Source organism: Carassius auratus, chromosome 15 (genome assembly GCF_003368295.1).
Source record: "Carassius auratus strain Wakin chromosome 15, ASM336829v1, whole genome shotgun sequence".
NCBI classification, from domain to species: Eukaryota; Metazoa; Chordata; class Actinopteri; order Cypriniformes; family Cyprinidae; genus Carassius; species Carassius auratus.
Window position 1 is genome coordinate 24,049,870 of NC_039257.1, and position 20,692 is coordinate 24,070,561.

Sequence of the window (20,692 nt, forward strand, 5' to 3'; positions counted from 1 at the left end):
GTACTCAGTCCCAGCTGATAAAATGAGCAAAGGTAGCTGTTTGGGTAGGGTGTTAGGTTCGCTAGAAACACAAGTCCTTGGTGTGGTCCTCAAGAGAGCGACGCTAGGAAATAGAACCACACAAACACATTGCCGATAACGGACAAACTAGAACACAATAGACAGGAACTTATATGGGCATTGTAATTGAGGATAACTGGCAAGACACCCCTGAATAACATGACACAATCAAGGGGAGACAGAAACTAGGTGGCACAGAGAACATGAGAAACTTACTGGATCTGTCACTGGGCTTAAATGGTGATCAAGAGCCCTCCCTGGGCTCGTCGGGGAATCAGGAGCCTCATCTGGGCTTAAATGGGATTCAGGAGCCTCATCTAGGCATAACAGCAGATCGGGAGCCTGATCTAGGCATAACAGGAGATCGGTATGTTCAGGGATGGACAGGACCAGGAGACACAGGGGATTCCAGGCTGGGGAATATTAATATATGAAATATTTAACTGATATTCATATATTTTTCCTCTTTTTCATTTGATCATCATTTGATATTACTACCAAGGGTATCACTGGTTGTTCCCTCATATAGCTCTGTGCTCTCTGCATAATTGTCTGTCTCACCTCTGTCTGTAAAATTAAGTTAAAATGGAGAAAAAACTGCTTAGCACACCACATCCTGTCAAGTAACTGGTCACATTATAAGGCCTATAGACTAACACTTTCAGACAAACCATTAAAATAAATTATTTAGTATGCATTCAATGTTTAGGTACCCAGTCTGAATGCTATAAAAAAAAACAAAAACAACAAATATTAAGAATATATTTATTAAATGTATAAAATATTTTTTTGAATGTAGGATATCAACTACACACTAACCACAACTAAAGTGTAGCTACAAGTGTGGTCATGCTTCATTTAGAGGATGATATCTTTAAAATTATGCATTTTATAATTATATGACCATATCTAAGAGGCTTTAGAGAAGTTTTAGAAAAGGCTGATAAGATGCTTTCATATATTTTATCAGTGACACAGACAGCAAAGACACACAGCGTAATTGCAGAAGGACATCATTTTGGTAATGTGTTTAACTTGAGATGATTGACAGCTTTACAAACTAATGATATTGCACTGATGTCATAGCTGACGCAAATCAATAAGAGGAGAGTAATCACTAGCTCTGTTAGATCAGTGCAAAATTAATAGGAATGCTATTCTGTATGACGAAATATTTTACAAACATGTCATAAAATTATTATTTCTCCAAATGTGTGCACCATTGGAATATATGCCCTGGCAGATCGTGGATTTATATTATTATACTATTAACGGACGTTTACCGTACCCGCGAAACCGTGAACGGCTAGTGATAACATTAACTAGCTAGGTAGAGGTGACTTGAGTCAGTGGCATGAATCCAACGTTACCGTGAACCAAATTAACCTTAAACATATAGTTTAGTACTGTTTTTCGAGCACACTCACTTTGGGCTTGTAGGTGAGGACGTTTGCTGGCATCAGGAGGAGAGCTGCTGTCTTGACGGCGCTTAAAAAATTGCCGGATATCCATTTTTGAATCTTGATGAAGTCTGTTGCGTGTCGTTCATGAACCATTCGTTCATTTTGAATGAATCTTTAATATGACTCGGTACTATAGAGTTGTCTCAGAGAGTGATTAGTTCATTTTGTGTTGACCGCACATGTGCATTACGCAACATATGGGTTCTGTCATTATTTACTCACTCTTTGTTGTTTCAAACCTATAATGTAAATTTATACAGTCAAAGTGGTTATATTGCCAGAATATAACTTAACCTTGTGTTAACACCATCTTTAATTATGTACTAAATAATATCTTCTGTTGCTGAAGTGGGAAAAAATTAACATAACACGCACATATTATATATGTTTGATTTACCTACAACAACTGTCAACGTGTGTTTAGAACTGAAATATGAAAATATTGTATATTAATCATTTTAGTCTTTTATTCACTGTTATCTAGGGTTGGGTATTGATTGTTTTTTTTTTTTTTTACGATACTGGTGCCAAATCAATACTTTTAAAATGGTACCAATGCATAAACGTTGCCTGAACCAATACTTAAAAAAAAAAGAAACCAAAAAAAAACAAAAAAAAACATGATTAACATTAAAGAACATACAAAAATATATTTTTAATAAATAAACATAGCATTCACATGCTCCTCGGATGCTCTCATTTCCTGAGTTGTACTTCCCTTATGCTAAAGCTAATTAAAAACAATATTAAATACAAAACCACACATAATATTTCTACTGTATCTCTGTCAATCACTCTGATATTGAGTTAAACAGAGTGAACTGAATTGAATGTTGTGTGTCACTGTCTTCAATCAGTTATGTGAATGACTGTAGTATGCCGCATGCACTGTAATATGTTTTATATTAAATATTAGAATTTCAAATGAAAGTACCAACATGGTAGGGTTAGATTTTTGCTGAAGGAAACAGCATTGGTGTGTTAAGCATAGGATTGCCATTTTCAGCAAATTGTTAACTTTCTGATTTAGCCCTACATCTGGAGAATCTTGTGTTCAAAGGGCAGATGTGAGTTCTAGATGTTTTAAATTGGGCAGGTTTGTTTGCTGCATGCTGTGCTCGTGTGAAAGGACTTTAACAGCCCGCACTCTGGAGACTCCATCACTATGGAATCAAAGATGTCAAAATCATGCGCAAATGAGCTCTGGGTTCAGAAGCCTGCACTGCGGTTGTTTCGTCCCGGGTGAAGTGTCAACACTTCCTCTGAGGAGGCTGATGTGGAGAGTGCTGATGAGGTCTTGCGCTCTCTATCACCCCACTCACTCCAAGGAGCTGTTGGAGATGGTGACTCGTGTGGTAGCCCAATTAAATATTGATTGGCCTGCTGACAGGCAGACTGAGCCACAGCGAAGCAAGTTGGATGAAAGTTTCCTGCGGTCGAGGCCACCACCTCCATGTCGGAGCCTGCCATTATTCCCAGACCTCCACACCAAGGTTTCGAAATCGTGGGCTAAGCCTTTCTCTGCCCACCTCTTCATCCCTGCTTCCGACTATTAAAGAAATGTGGCAGGGTTGAGTGAGCGTGGTTACAAGACCGGGTTACACCGGGTTGAACAGATGCAAGCCAGCTATCTGTCCCCAGGCACTGTATCATCCCTGAAGGCTCCGGCACTGCCCTCCAAGCCACTGCGTACGACGTCAGCGCTGGTCGGCAAGGGGTATGTGGCAGCAGGTCAAGCCAGTGCGTGTATGCACACAATGTCTGTGTTACAGGCGTACCAGGCAGACATGCTTAAGGAGCTTGATGAGGGCAAGTAGCTTACCTCTGACAACATCACAAGGCTGAGGAGAACCGCTGATCTCACTCTCCGTGGCTACCAGGGAGACTGCCCTTGGAGCTCTCTAGCTCCGGGACTGCTGGGCGAGTGCAGCCCCCTCCAGGTACCAGCTCCTCGTACAGGGAGGTGCAGAAACAGACCATTGCCGACTTTGCTCCCCCACATGTCGGGACAGGAGGGGCTAACTACCCTATGGGGGTCTCTAAAACAGTTAAATTGGTTGCCCCTGTGGATGCTCTACCTCAGGGCATCAATTTACAGGGTGTCCGCGGGGTTGTAAAAGGTAGTAAAAGGTAGTAAATGAAATTAGCCAAAATTAAGGCCATTAAAAATATTAAAAAGTAATAAACATCATCTGACGAGGTATTCAATTTCCGTGCCCATTTTTTTTTTTTTTGTTAATTTTCAATTTGTGTTTAGTGCAGGCCTTTCTTGTAAAATTCACATGGATTTATTTATATGTTGAGAGTAGGACCTGAGCGATATCATGTGATATCAAGTTTGCTTCCATTCAGTAATTAAGTTCTCGGACCAATTTTCACAAAAGAGCAAATTTTCATAATTGGCACAAAATTTCAGCAGATTGTGGGCTTAGAAGTGACCTGTGACGTCACTGCAATGCGCATTCAGTCAAAGAAAGGCCCTGCATTCTCATTCTCTCAAATTCACCAGAGAATCAATAACATCTCTGTGATATCTTGACCATGAATTTAACAGTAAACTACAGGAACAACTTTTTGGTAGAAATGGTCTAAATCAGTGGTTTTCAACCTGTGGTCCGCGGCCCCCTAGTGGTATTGCAGGTGGGCCGCCAATTACTATTAAAAGAAATTATAATGTTCTTAATATATGTAAAAATGTCTAGTCAAAGCATAATAACAAAATTTCATATATATAATTAATAAAAAAAATATTAAACTAACTATTCAAGCTCGCTGAATGATTTAAGAATAAATCGTGTCTTTGTTTTTGTTTTTCCCTTCAACGCAGCAGCTGCATGTAGCGCAGCTCCTCATTGGGTTCTCGCCAGTTTTTTCGCTCTATATCTGCTCTCAGTTTGCGCTTGTCACTCGAGTCTGACTCTTGGTTGTGACTGCTCGTCTCAAACTTAGTACTCAGAGCTGCCGAGCTCTGCCTGGATCAGTGTTAATTTTGGCAGGCATTTTTGATTTAGTCTTAGTCTTAATCTTGAGATGAAAATGCTTTATAGTCTTAGTCACATTTTAGTCTGGCCTGGATCTGGTTTTCTCGTTTTGCGTACGGTGCCAGTCCGAGTAATTTTCTGTTCATTGCCAGTTCATTCAATAAAGACAGTTAACAATCTAGCTTCTGAGTACTAAGTTATTAACCCAACAATAGCGGGGTCAGTTAACTTTTTTGCAGTGGGCCACGTTTCGTTGTGTGGGCCATGAGTTAAAAAAGGTTGGGAACCACTGGTCTAATGTTTTCGAGTGAATTTAAATGCTTCACGCAACTTTTCCCAGCATTTCAATACTTTAAGTATTACCGAATTCAAAAGTTATGTTTAATGTGATGATATATGTTAATCTTTAATAGGTTTCCCACATGTATGAAACTAAAAGTTTTATAATGTAGGAAAGCAAACACTTATTTAAAAATAAAAAAGATATTAAAAGACCACTAGTAGATGGCTGCAAAGAAGTACTTACAGGCCCTTTCCACTCCCTAATGTAGCCTATATATTTTTTATTTATTTATTAAATTATATTTAGACATTATGAATGACAGTAATTAAAGTACATTTTAGCAGATGTGTAAGACATGTGTAACATGTGTAAGACGTCTGCTAATGATCTGGGAATCATCTGCTGTGTACTCTGATCTCAGGTCTCAGAAGCAGTTTTACATGCATTCTAATGAATGTCTGTTTGACATCAGACAGGAAACATCTTAGTGACGTACTGCAGATGAACAAGAACTCTTAAAAATACATCTTGCATATGTATATGCAGACATTAAATATAAATCTATATTACTGTCAGGTGCTGGAGCCTCCTTCTGTAGAACTTAATGGAACTAGTTCTGTTGCCCTCAAACGTTAGTCTGGAGCCCTACAGTATTCTCAAATATAATAAATATTATAAGGCCATTGAGGTTCCTCACAACATGGAACCTGGGTTTTACAGTCGGTATTTCATAGTTCCAAAGAAAGAAGGATGGGGGGTTGTGTCCGATCATAGATCTGCGTCAGTTAAACCGCTCAGTTATGCGACTGAAGTTCAAAATGCTCTCCATCAAGCATGTTGTATCTCAAATCTGCTCCGAGGACTGGTTTATCATGATAGATCTCAAAGACACATACTTCCATGTCTCCATCCTTTCACAACACAAGTAGCTTCTGAGGTTTGCTTTTGGGAGGCGAAGCGTACCAATATTGAGTACTTCATTTCAGCCTTGTACTCTCTGTGGATGCTGCTTTGGCTCCACTGCGACTGCAGGGCATCCGCATCCTAAATTATATCGATGATTGGTTGATTGGTCATTGTTGCCCACATTGGGGATCTGGGTTTGAGATTGAATGCCAAGAAAAGGACTATTACAGAGGACCACTTATCTAGGTGTGGTGTGGGATTCGACCACGATCCAGGCATGTCTGTCCACTGCTCTTATAGAGTCAATCCTCACGTCAGTCAAGAGAGTCAGAGAAGGCCAGTCACTCACTGTCAAACAGTTTCAGAGACTGCTGGGTCTGATGGCAGCAGCGCCCAATATGATATTTCTTGGCCTGCTGTACATGAGACCCCTACAGTGGTGGTTCAAGTCCAAGGGTTTTTCTCAGAGGGGGAATCCACTTCAAACTATCAAGTTAAGTGATGATGCCTCCATGCCTTAGACATATGCAAGAAACCTTGGATCAGGGCCCAGTGCTAGGAGCTCCTTGTCGCCGTGTAATGACAGTGATGGATGGTAATAAGTGGCCACCCTGCCCGTGGTCTGTGGAATGGTCGCCATCTGACATAGCATATCAGTTGTCTGGAGATGCTGGCTGTGTATCGAGCATTAAAACACTTCCTTCCAGACCTGAGAGGTCACCATGTGTTGGTGCACACCAATAACATATCAGTGTGTGGTCCCAGGACAAACATCTCTCACTCAGAGCAGTATTTATTTCTGGGTATCTCAATATGGGAGCAGACGTCCTGTCGAGATAGGGGCAGAGGCCCGGGGAATGGATGCTTTCCCCTGAGATGTTGAATTGGAAATGGAGAGTTTTGGGCCTTGCTCAGGTGGACCTTTTTGCGACTCACAAGACATTGCAATGTCCCTTCTGGTTTGCTCTAGTTCATCCAGCTCCTCTGGGAATGGACACTATGGTACAGACTTGGTCGAGGCTTCGTCTGTACGCTTTTCCCCTGATCGCTCTGCTCCTAGGAACTCTGGCGAAAGTACACTGGGACAAGGTTTGGCTGTAATTAGTGGCCCCATTCTGGCTGGGCCGAGTATGGTTCTCCTCGACGGCTCTCCATGGGAAATCCCTGTCAGGACAGATCTGGTTGTGGTGTTAGAAGCTGACTATAAAGACTGCCTATTACTTCTCTAAAGAGAGTTGGAGACCTTCAGGCCCTATTTGTGGCCCCTACTCATCTTGATTTTGTGCCCATCATGGCCAAAGCATTTCTATACCCTCGATAGAAATGTTATGTTCCCAAATGATATGTTCCTAAGGTTCCCTTAATCAACCACTGCTCTCTCAATAGATGCGTTTGACTTCGAGCAGCACTGTGCAAACCGATGCCGGGATAGAAATTCTGTCCGACTTGAGTCATGTGTGCCATCAAAGTACCACGAGAGTGTTTTGAGAGCAACTGGCTGACTCAGTTGCTGCAGGAGCACTGATGATGACACAGCTGTTTCACGATTGGCCAGATTCATCACACGACTATGATGACGTGTGTTTTGGAGTTTATTTCCAATTTTTCAGTTTCAATAATGTCCACAAATCTGTTTTTTTAGAATGATAAAAGTTTTTTTTTTTTTTTTGTAGTCGCAGTTGTATTGAGTCCCCTTTATCATACAACACTGATAAAAGCATATATACCCCATTGTATTAGTATTTAAATAGTATATGATTACGTTTAACTTTATTCTTGAAAATATGGTGCTGTATTAAGCAGTATGTAAAAACTTTTCTGTTGCTCATGAAAACGTTTCTAAAATGTCTGTGTATTTTACAAATATTGCATTTAATTCAAAAAAGTATGCAAACACCACATGAGTGTCATTAACGGGAGCAGGTGTCTGGCTTGATGGCTCCGTTTTCAACTCCGCCCCCGACTGCAAGCGGCTACTCTCGTTGATCGCCATCTGCAGCCGTGCTTCAAGTCGAACGCACCTATTGTCCATTAAGTCACGCAGTTCATTTGCACTCTTTGTCACTCTATGTGTATCTCTGCCATTGTCACACCCCTGGACTCTTTTGGCCCTATTTTGATGATCTAAATGCAAAGTGTAAAGCGCACGGTGCAGGTGCACTCAGGGAGTGTCCAAATCCACTTTTGCTATTTTAATGACAGAAAAATTGTTGGCGCGCCCCACACATGGTCTAAACGGGTTGTCCGTATTCACTTAATGAGTAATGGGTGTTTTTCGGGTATAACGTGTAATGATCCAATCAGAGTCTCATCTTCCAATCCCTTTAAGAGCCAGTTGCGCTCATGCCATGATGGATTTGCTATTTACATGGAAAAATTTGGCAAGCGCAAAGACAGAATGCGTCTCTGAGATGAAACAGATAAAACTCCTCTTTTGATTTATTATCCTCCTCATTCGTGTGATTCCTACGCCCGCATACACAACCCGTAACAGAATCGCGGACCAAACAGTTAGTTTAGTGGAATTTTCTTTCTTTCCTTTTTGTTTTGTTTTCTCCCTCTCCCGGAATGGCTATCCCAGCAGTCCAACTCCTGTGCCTGGAGCAACTGGACCATTCACTGGAGGACTATACCAGGGACTTTATCAATCTGGCATGCCTTACCAGCTTCCCAGACCTCTCTAATTTCTATTAAACCGGCCTGAGCGAGCGGTGTAAGGGACACCTGCCAGCGAATGGTCCCAGAGAGGATTTCGCCACCTTCGTGGAGTGGGTGCTGGAGAATAATGGATCCCCATTTACCGCCGGCCCCGCTGAAGAGGATATCTCCAGCCCCACTTCCGAACCAGAGACCAGCCAGCCACTATCCAGCTGGACGGAGCAACTGCCTGAGCCCACCACGACGGAGCCGATTGTGGCCAGGGAGCCTGAGCCTCAAGCAGCGTCTGACCAGGTGTGTGAGCCGGCTACATCGTCCGTTCCTGAGGAAGTTTTAGTGGAGAGCAGAGGCTTGGCGGGAAGCCCTGCCCACACTCCCGCCACTGAGGTTGAGCTGCATCTGGTTTCTGTAAATTATATGGAAGAATTAATGGACATTTTTCAAAAGGACCTTATAGACTGGTTTGTGGAGGTAATTCCTGAATCTCCTGTTTCTCCGCTGGTTCAGTCCAGCCCTGAATCTCCTATCTCTCCACTGGTTCCGCCCAGCCCTGATCTTCCTGTGTTCACTCCCAGCCTCCCTCTCACGCCTCCTCCTAGACCAGTCAGATCCTCTGCTTCATTTCCGCTGGTTCCGTCCAGCCCTGAATCTCCCTTGTCTCCGCTGGTTCAGTCCAGCCCCATATCTCCTATTTCTCTGCTGGTTCTGTCCAGCCCTGATCCTCCTGTGTTTCCTTCTGGCCTCCCTCTCTCACCCCCTCCTAGACAGCCAGTTCCTCCACCTCATCTCCACTGGTGCCAGTCAGTCCAGCAGTTCACCATCAGTCAGCACCATCTGGGCGCTGCGGTCAGCCTCTGAACTTCCAGTCTCCATCTCTGCCTTGGGGTAAGGATTCCTTGTCTCTGGCTCCAGCCTCTGAGCCCTGGTCTCCACCTCGGTCCTTCGACCCAGTGGCTCCATCATGGCTCTTAGCTCCCTCATCTCCACTGTGTCCCGGCATCCCAACCAGCTTCACTGGGTTCCCTCATCCCTCCAGCTCCACCTTGGTCAGTTAGCGACCATCTGCTGCCTCGGTACTCCATTCCTCTAAATGGAAATGGTAAATGGACTGCATTTATATAGCGCTTTCAACAGACCACATGGCCATCCAAAGCGCTTTACAACTTGCCTCACATTCACCCATTCACACACACATTCACACACCTGCCATACAAGGCGCCATCCAGCTCGTCGGGAGCAGCTGGGGTTAGGTGTCTTGCTCAAGGAGCCGGGGATCGAACCACCAACCTTCCGGTTTGTAGACAACCTACATGAACCACTGAGCCACTGCCGCCCCAAGGTTGGGGCAACTTGTCACTCCATCCCTTCGGCTCTGTCAGGCTCCTCCTTTCCTCCGGTTCTGCCTCCTTCCTCAGTCACTCCGGCTCCCCAGCGGTCTTCCGGGGCCCCGCCTCCACCTTGGTCGCCTGAGCCTTCTGCTCCACCTTGGCACTCCGGATCCTCAGCTTCACCCTGGCTCTCCGTCTGCTTGGCTCCAACCTGGGCTCCTGATACACCGGCGCAGTCTCCATTGGTCCGCCCCCGGTTGACGTTGGCCCCTCTTCCACCATGTTTCCTCCCACAGTCAACTCCACCGTGGGTCATCTTGGCTGGTGTCTGGACCAATACTCAGAATTAGCGCTCTGCGCACACACACACACTGTGGGCAGTGGGCCCACACGGGCCCAAAAGGGGCATGTTTGCTATTTATAGTGGATGCACTTCATCACTTTTCCTGTGGCATGCTATGATTTAATGAATTAAACTGCATATCACATGTTATGAGAAAATATTTTAGTGAGAACAATGATCAATGATGCACACTAATCTCTATATTTTGGCAAACACCGCTGGATTCGGTGGTCAAACGTACCATTGTCTGATTTGAATAGGTCCATTGATGATAGCTTACTGTACAAACGCAGCTGCACATGTTGATGTTGTGTGAAGGCATCTCCACAACATTTATTTTTAATGCATACAATGCATTAAATATCTGCTTCCACTAAAATAGCTGATGTTCAACTTATCAGCAAAACTGCATACATTTAATTTTATTTAGATTGTTAAAAACAATTCAAAAACTATTCTGCCAGTGTAAAAAAAACAAGCTCAACTCTATTATAAAATATTTAACTGAGAACTATTTTAAACAGTGTTGTTTTTATTGGTATTTTGATATATTTTTTTCCAAAACATAACAAGGATATTGGATGATTTTTATCAATAAAAATTGTGTATGGCACAAATGGAATTTATAGTCTGTATCTCATATACCCTTATGTCTTTTACCTTTGACAGTGTTGTACCTTTTATCATGTGGATGGAAATATGCATAGAACTGATATGCAGATGAGATTATGCATAGTAAAACTAGCGGTTATAAGCACTAGGTGTTGTAAGCTCCATATATGGATATTTTGGGGAGGAGTCAGGGTAGAGACTGAGGCACTTGCGCACAATTTTCCCGTGACTGGGATTTATAAAGGGGTTTTTACGGAGGTTCTGGAGTACGCATGGTTTTATAAATCTGAAAACTTTTTTGTGCACACAAAATCTAGCTTTTGTGCATAGGTACACTTTTAGGATGAAATCTACAAAGAGATTTATAAAATAAACCCCTGCCTCTGCCAGACAAACTGCTGAAATACTAGAAGTTTGTACAGAAAGGAAAGGAAAGATTTGTCTTGTTCAATAGCCCTTAGGAGGATGTTTCATCTTTCTTTAAAAAGACAATGCTGAGCTATGAAACGATTGACCTGTTCACGCACAAGATAATTCAGATAGACTGTGAAAACAATGCATGGAAATGTTGCATAGAATTGGCAAAAAGCCTCTTAATGGTTAATGCATCCTCAGTGTCTCGTAACCTGGCAGTTAAGAGCACATTTTCTCTGGCAGACGGTCAGACTAGTAAAGGCACATAGAAACCTGAATGAGTAGGCAGGTCTGTGTTTGTTCAGTGTTGGATTACTACTTCTGCAAAAATGTTGGCAGCTTGCTCTATGAACAGATTTATTTTTCCACAGACCTTTCTCTTTGCTTAACACAGTCTTGAGATTCTTCTTCAATAATAACTGTAGCAATAGAAGGTAAGGAAGGTAGAGATCAAAATAAATGTTTCCAACTCAGCATAAATATAACCCACAGAATCAAATTTTGGCTGAAATCCATTATACATACTGTATGCTTGCTCAGGCTACCTGTTAACTTCAGATATGCAGTATGTACTGAGATACAGCTGTGCCGATCATAGTGACAGTAGAATAAATTCATAGCAAGTACATTGACTGCTGTCATTTACAATGCATTCCTCATTCCTCATTCAACAGCGGCAACTATTTCTGAACATTTCCTAATCAAACACACCTGATCACACCTGATCCATTGTCCCATTTTGAATAGGTCCAGTGATAAGAGCTTACTGTACAACCGCAGCTCCACATTGATGTCGTGCAAAGGCATCTCCACAACATTATGAAAAATCACATTGTATGTAAAGGATACAACTTCAAAACAGTAAGATTTGCACATTTCCTTTTTAAAATACTTTTTTTTCCAATTCTGTGCCAATCATACTGACAGTAGCAATACATTCCTAATTCCTCATTCCTAGCAAGACAACAGCGGCAACTATTTCTGAACATTTTCTAATCAAACACACCTGATTCAACCAATGAGTAGAGACTCCAAGACTGGAAATCGACGAGTCAGATAAAGAAGAAAATATCCAATGTTGGTGTTTCTCCACAAATTAGTATTTGTTAACAATAATTAAACATAGAGCTCCCGAGAACAATTTAGAATTTTGGTAAAACTTGTTATAAATATATTTAATTATAATTATAAATACCTACACTTGTTGCTAACATAACTATTGAACAGTTCCACTGTTGCCTAGGAAAAGATATTCATCATAACTCATACCATACACTGACTCTTAAGGGGCATTAATCACTAACCACCGCATCAGAAACCACTTCTCCTGCTACACCAGTAAAGTATGAGGTTCCATTTGTGCCAAAATTATGTCGACATGCTGTCTGTCTATACTATATGTCATCTCAACTTACTCCTGTCACTCCTGTTTGTTGTTGGCGCCTGTACTGCATTTGAGCTCCGTCACTATACTATTTTTATCGACTATTTTTATCCACCATTGTTTCCGTTTATATAATGTGTGAATATATCCTCTATTTTATTCAGTCAGCTGAGAGAGCGGAGATGCGTGCTGGAATCATCTTGGGCTGAAGTCCGGGGTAAGTATACAGCGTGCTGTTAACAGTCCCACCATGTCTACTCCATGTGTTTCTCTGCACAGGCCCGGTGCACCCAGGACGCGATCTTCCCGGATGTCCTTCACTCCAGCGCTGGGTCACCACGGACCCTGGGTGCATCCACAGCGGAGGACGCGAGCCGGGCCCTGGGCGATGACTTCTCCCCCTCCGGTCTTCGAGATCTCCACCCAAAACCGCTTTGCTCCCCTCCGCGAGGTGGGACGAGACGCTGTGATCATTGGAGACTCCATCGTACCAGGGCCATATACAGAATTCCTAAAAGAATTTGCAGATTTCTTCTCAGACCTTCTGGTTACAGTTGATAAGGCGCTAATCATGGGAGATTTTAATATTCACGTTGATAATACAAATGATGCATTAGGACTTGCGTCTACTGACCTAATAAACTCCTTTGGAGTCAAGCAAAATGTCACCGGGCCCACTCATCATTTTAATCATACACTAGATTTAATTATATCGCATGGAATCGATCTTACTGCTATAGATATTGTACCTCAAAGTGATGATATTACAGACCATTTCCTTATATCGTGCATGCTGCGTATAACTGATATTAACTATATGTCTCAGCGTTACCATCTGGGAAGAACTATTGTTCCAGCCACCAAAGAAAGATTCGCAAATAACCTGCCTGATCTATCTCAACTGCTATTTGTACCCAAAAATACACATGAATTAGACGAAATGACTGACAACATGGACACTACTTTATCTAATACATTAGAAACTGTTGCCCCCATCAAATTGAAAAAGGTTAGAGAAAAACGTACTGTGCCATGGTATAACAGTAATACTCACTCTCTCAAGAAATTAACTCGTAGTCTTGAATGCAAATGGAGAAAAACTAACTTGGAAGTTTTTAGAATTGCAAGGAAAAACAGTATGTCCAGCTATAGACATGCTCTAAAAACTGCTAGGGCAGAGTATATTGTCACGCTGTCTGGTCTCTGTTTCCCTGGATGTCCACTAGTGGGCTCACTTCCCCTTAGGCACCTCACCGTAGGCACTAGAATTCCCACTAGCCTCGTCCCTTCATCACAGTAATTGCACTGCTGTTAATTGCACCAGGTGTCTTCACTTATTAGTCATTAGCCTCCCTATATCATCCAGTATTTTCCTGTTGTCTGTATGGAGTCCTTGCCTTCCTTTCTTTTCATGATCCTGTCTTCTCGTCCTCCGAGATTCCTCGTATTCCGAGTTCCCGTTCCTGTTCCCTTTCCTGTTCCTTCTTTGTTTGTTTGTTTTTGGACTGCATTCTGGTTTTGACCCTGGCTTGTTTTGACTATGATTTGGATTACCCCAATAAAACATACCTGCAATTGGATCTCTCTCTCTCTCTCCCTGTGTTACACTGGATCACGATCATCACACATATACACAAACTGATAAAAAATAACCAAACAATCCAAGGTTTTTATTTAGCACAGTGGCAAAATTAACAAATTACCACACGCCACCTGATTCAAATATTCCACCAACGTTTAATAGTAATGACTGATAAAATAGATAACATTAAAAATAAAATAGCAAATGTAGATTCTATAGCGTCTCACCACTTATAAGCTATTACTAAATATTGTAGAAACGTAATTTTCCGTAAAGTTGCTTTGTAACAATTTGTATTGTAAAAAGCGCAATACAAATAAACTTGAATTATCCTTGTCATTTGATGTGTTGTCTTGCGTGTCAATGCTGCATGTGTCATGACTATGTGTTTTTTCATTCTGTCGTTAATATGCGTCGTTTTCCTCTGTCATTACTATGTGTCGTCTTCCATGTATATGCTATGCGTCGTTTCCCTCTGACATGGAAGACAACACTTGTACATTTTAGAACATCCTCAGACCTCAGTCATTAAATGAAAAGGTGTCATGCCTCAGACTGAAAAGGCTCAGGTCTAAGGAAAAACGACGTCATGGGTGTCAAGGCTCAATACAATAGGCATCAGACAAAACGGACTCAGGTGGAGTATCGCATTGCCCCGCCTCATGTGACGTCACATGCACACCGTTCAGAGGAAGTGGTATATAATGGTTGATTGATGGCAAAAGGAGGTAAGCAGTGTCTTATATATTAAATTTTAACAGTTTTATTCAAATGTTACACTACTTAAGTTTAATAGGGAAGAGAACATGCATTTCGAGAGTCGTGTATGGATGAAACGATGCATAGTAAAGACGCATAGCATAGACATGGAAGACGACACATAGTAACGACAGAGGGAAACGATGCATAGTAACGACAGAATAAAAAAACACAGTCATGACACATGCAGCATTGACACGCAAGATGACACAGTCAAACGCCAAGCACAGATGACAGGAGTAAGTTGAGATGACACATAGCATAGACAGACAGCATGTCGGCATAATTTTGGCACAAATGTAACCTCATAGTAAAGGACCTCCACCCGAGAACACAGTGAGCACCTTTACTGCTGGTCATTAACATATTAAAGGTCTGACAGCCACCAGTCCTCACAAATAGCAGTGTTTCAACTGTATATGTCCATGAAACGTCACGGATTCCTGCATATGTCCATGTACACCGGAGTATATGGGTATTTCTGGAAATTTAATGTTCTGTGTAACTTGGCTTAGGTAATTTCCACATACAGTACATCCAGCAAACCTGAAATTACACTGCTGTTTACCATGGCCAGATATGAGCAGATTTTACTCTTTTCATGCAGTAAAAGATGATGGCAAGGCCTATTTTTTCATGGCAAAACTAGCATTATCAAGTAATTAGTAGAGGAAGAGAAATGATAACATGACTTGAAGCTGCTATGGTGAGTGGCTGTCGTTCATAACATTATCATGGAGGAAAATCACTGAATGCAAGGTGCTGTTATAACAATTGTAAGCAATGGTTAAAGAGATTTAAAAAAAAAAATCTATTTAGTTCTAAAGCTGTTGTTATTTTTTGCATGTGCAAGTTCATGGAGTGTATGGTCCTACAAAATGTTTTACTGGCACACGAAAGCATATCTTGCCATCACCAAATACACTCTATGACCTTAGTGACTCTCCTTCTTTGAGAAGCTACAGTGGTCAAATGTCCAGCACGGAGCACATCTCGTCAAGACTTGGGAGTAACCTGACATGCGTAGGTGGGGTGGTTAACATCTGCCTGTTAGACGGAGCAACAACTTGACCTCCACCTCCTGTAAACACATGCGGCCATAGGCTATTCATCAACACAGGACTAACCTCACTAGAGATGACAAGTTACGAATACTTGGAGCTATGGAAGTGGTCATTTGAGGTATCATTATCAACGATTAAGACATAAAACCTAATATATATTTATTTGTGTGTGTGTGGCCTGATGCCATCTGTTGGTGACCTACCATACAGCCATTCACGGGCCATCATCCAGTGTTATTCTGTCTGAATTCCCATTTTCTCAGACACTTTGAAAGTCAAGGTTCCCCTGACCAGCAATAAATCCACACCTCAACACTTTTACTCCAACACTAAACCCCTACCTACCCACTGTGGCTCAAAGGGTGAAAGGTCACTCCATTAATAAAGTCTTTCATAGACACATGCTTTGTAGCTCTCTCTTAATTATGATTTTGGGGTATATTTTGAAATCATCAAGATTTGGGTGTTGACGAGACTGAAAATCAGTCCTACACAGGCATCTATTAAGTGTGGATATTTTAAATATATAGCACCTTATTTAAGCCATAACCACTGAACTTCCAGGTTTAATTCCTGATAGGAATGGCACATAGATTACACATTTGGTCAGCATAATTCGCTCAAATGTATCGGTTTTCCTAAATGTTTCTAAATATACAAAGACTGCTGACGCAGTTTTTACTCTACATAAAGGTGTCATTATTTTTGTCAATGTTCACTCCAAAATGCATGTACGATCCTAGGTTTCATGAATGCAGGCAAAATGAGGTACTGGGCTCATAAAGATGAATCTGTCCCTTGTGTCTGAAGATCAGAGGTGTGGATTCTCAAATCCTATCGTGAAATTCCAGAGGTGGTGGTGAAAGGTGTTTATCCAAGCAAAGGTCGAAAAGTGGGAAGCCATGGAATGTTACTTGGAGAAAGGAAAACCTGGAGAGCCTTCAGTTTAAACCAAAGCATGGGCCTCCTTCCTGCTGTTGGAATCATTCTCCTAAGTGTGTGTGTGTGTGTGTGTGTGTGTGTTTGGGAATATGTGTAAGCGCATGCGTGCATGCATCTGTTTTACATAACTGAACCTTTCAGTGAGAACACAATCCTTATAAATGTTTAAACCCTAAAAGCAAGAGAGAAAAACACATTTATTACTTTTTGACTCTTTATAATTCTTGGCAGAAGAAAATAAACTTCAGAGACAAATATAAGTATATACTTTAGTCAAAGGAAAACTGTTGAAGCTAACCCAAGAGGGCCATCCTAAGCATCTATCAGTGACAATCCTGGTTGTTTGACCCCAGGAATCTTCTCAAAAGGATAATGGGAACATTGCATGTTGAGGTCCCATTATAAATAAATGTCTTCAGCAGTGAACAGAAGCAAGTAATTTTCACAAATATGTTCCACAACCACAGTAAGACATGCTTAAAATCCTTGCCAATAATAACACTCAAACTACAAAGAAAAAACAAACAACTAGTACTAAAGTGTTCAGTAACGCACATTATCTCAAAGGATAAGTAAGAGAATTGCTGAGATCAAATGGTACCAGGTTTACAATATTCCAAAATTGTTATACAAGCTCAGTCATTTATTATTACTTTTATTATTTTAGATTGTCACAAAAAATAACATGATAATAATTAGGCAAATCATAATATATCATAATCATAATTATTTGATTCACTCTGATTTAGAAACACACAGCACATGCACCCTCCATGAAAACTAAGAAATTACAGTTGATGCACAATATTAAGCCAATATCATAATATATAAAATTATTTATTTACAATTCAATATTGACATAAAACAATATATATATATATATATATATATATATATATATATATATATATTTTTTTTTTTTTTTTTTTTTTTTAAAGACATAGTTCCTCACAGTTCATTTTTTTTCTCTCAAAAAGCATACAGTTATTACCCATATTTCTTCTATTAAACCTTTGCTAGATCTTTGCACAACCTGGAAAACCAAAGTAACATATTTGTATGAAAAAATAGTGTTAACACGTTGTATAAAGCCTGTATTTATAATACATTATAATGATATTCTTAAAGTATTATAATGAATGCATAATGCATAAAAAAAACCTTATGATATGTTGTATCATCTCATGAATATTCATAAGAACATTTTTAATATACTATCATATTTACTTATTTGTGGTTATAGCTTTTAAGAGGACGATTAATTATAACACAATGAACACGTTGCATCCACTTTTACAACAGATTATATTTCTCATAGTTATAATATATTATAAGTCTCATAACTTGCAATTTTTCTTATGCTACTTGAAGCGTTCAAAGACCACTTATAAGTAGTATTACATTTATATTTACATTTAATCATTTAGCAGATGCTTTTATCCAAATGAGAACAATAGAAGCAGTCAGGTCAACAAGAAAACAACAACAGTATACAAGTGCCATGACAAGTCTCAGTTAGTCTAGTATAGAATGCATAGCCAGGTTCTTTTTTATTTACTTTTTATTTATTTTTTTTTTAATGAAAAGACAAGAAAAGGAAAAGTGCTAGTGTTAGTTGGTTAAGTGCAGGCGAAAAAGATAAGTCTTTATATGTTTCTTGAAAATGAGTAAAGACTCAGCTGTACAAATTGAGATTGGGAGGTCATTCCACCAGCTGGACACAGTCCAGGAAAAGGTCCGTGAGAGTGATTTTGAATTCCTTTGGGATGGCACCACAAGGCGTCGTTCACTTGCAGAGCGCAAACTTCTGGAGGGCACATAAGATTTAACCAGTGAGTTTAGGTAAGTTGGTGCCGTGCCAGTGGTCGTCCTGTAGGCAAGCATCAGTACCTTGAATTTGATGCGAGCGGCTACCGGTAGCCATTGTCACCTCATGAGGAGAGGAGTAACGTGAGCTTTTTTTGGCTCATTGAAGACAACCCTAGCTGCTGCATTCTGGATCATTTGCAGAGGCTTGACAGTACATGCAGGAAGGCCCGCCAGGAGAGCATTACAATAGTCCAGTCTGGAGAGAACAAGAGCTTGGACAAGAAGTTGGGTTTCTTGCTCTGACAGGAAGGGTCTAATCTTCCTAATGTTGTATAAGGCAAACCTGCAGGACCGGGTCGTTGTAGCAATGTGGTTTGTGAAGCTTAACTGATGATCCATCACAACTCCTAGGTTTCTGGCTGTCCTCGAAGGAGTTATGGTTGAAGAGCCCAGCTGTATAGAGAAGTTGTGATGAAGCAACGGGTTAGCTGGAATCACCAGGAGTTCTGTCTTCGTAAGGTTAAGCTGAAGGTGATGGTCATTCATCCAGCTAGAGATGTCACTCAGACAGGCTGAAATGCGAGCAGCTACCGTCGGGTCATCTGGTTGGAAAGAGAAGTAGAGTTGGGTGTCATCAGCGTAGCAGTGATGAGAAAAGCCATGCGTCTGAATGACAGATTTTAAAGATGTCATGTAGATGGAGAAGAGAAGTGGTCCAAGTACTGAGCCTTGAGGAACCCCAGTAGCAAGGTGTTGTAACTTTGAAACATCACCCCTAAAAGACACACTGAAGGATATGTCAGAGAGGTAGGACTTAACCCACAGGAGTGCAGTTCCAGAGATGCATATCTTACTGAGGGTGGACAGGAGAATCTGGTGATTAACAGTGTCAAAACCAGACAGGTCCAGTAAGATGAGTACCGAGGATTTTGAAGCTGCTCTTGCTAGTCGCAGGGCTTCAGTAACCAAGAGCAGAGCAGTCTCAGTTGAGTGGCCACTTTTGAAGCCAGATTGGTTGCTGTCCAGGAGGTTGTTCTGTACAAGAAATATAGAAAGCTGGAAACTTGAAAAACTTTTCAAGAAGCACTGGATTTAGAGATGGTTTCTTGAGCAGTGGGATTACCCGAGCCTGCTTGAGGAAAAGGAGGAGAAAGAGGGTGCGTAGGTCATTGTGAAGTTGTCCTCAGTCTGCGGTGTGGAGAATTGGTCACTGATGGATCTTGTCTTATTTGTGAAGAAAACTGCAAAGTCGTCCGCTGTAAGAGTCGATGGAGGAGGTGGAGGCGGCGGATTAAGAAGAGAAGAGGAAGTCTTGAAGAGTGTCCGAGCGTCACAGCAGCTGTTAATTTTGTTGTGGTAGTAGGATGTTTTAGCCATGAAGACATGCAGAGAAGGAAGAGAGGAGAGATTGATACACACTGAGGTCAGTAGAGTTTTTTGATTTCTGCCATTTCCTCTCTGAAGCCCTGAGTTTAGAGTGATGTTCACGGAGAACCTCTGACAGCCAGGGGGCAGATGGGGCAGTGCGTGCTGGTCTAGACAACAGTGGGCAAAAGTTGTCCAAACAAGATGTTAAATTGGAGCAAAGAGTGTCCGTAGCGCTGTTCGTGTCCAGAGCAGAAAACAGAGAGAGTGCAGGAAGTGAGGATGAAACCACAGCAGATAGGCGAGATGGAGAGAGTGAGCGTAGGTTCCGTCGAAAGGTGACCTGCGTTGGAGTGTGAATTAATAATAATAATAACAAAAAAATTTCTCTCAAACAGCCATAAGATCAGATAACAGATTAGATGAAAGTGTAAAATGACACATTTGCTTTGAACTATTTTTATGGTAATATAATTATTTTTATTGTTATGTTACCCTTTAGACAGCTGTTGATAAGTAACTCTGCAACTACATATCAACTAGCAGTCATTAGAGTATTAGTATGCCTGCTACTGTAAATATATGACAACACTTTATTTTGATGGTCAACCAACAGATAAACTGACATACTGTAAATGTCTTTGCAAGTACGCCAGCTTATTCTAGCATACTAAGTATGCTCAAGAATTCTAGAATCAATTCTCCAATGAAAGTTAGTTGGCATGTAGTTGAAAAATTG

The 20,692-nt window shown here is 41.2% G+C and overlaps 1 protein-coding gene across 2 annotated transcripts in view; it reads left to right on the plus strand.

Annotated features, from left to right (window-relative positions):
- The window catches only part of LOC113115415 (tyrosine-protein kinase receptor UFO-like), a 1,029,470-nt gene that overhangs the window by 436,067 nt on the left and 572,711 nt on the right, over positions 1 to 20,692 (plus strand). The window lies entirely within an intron of this gene.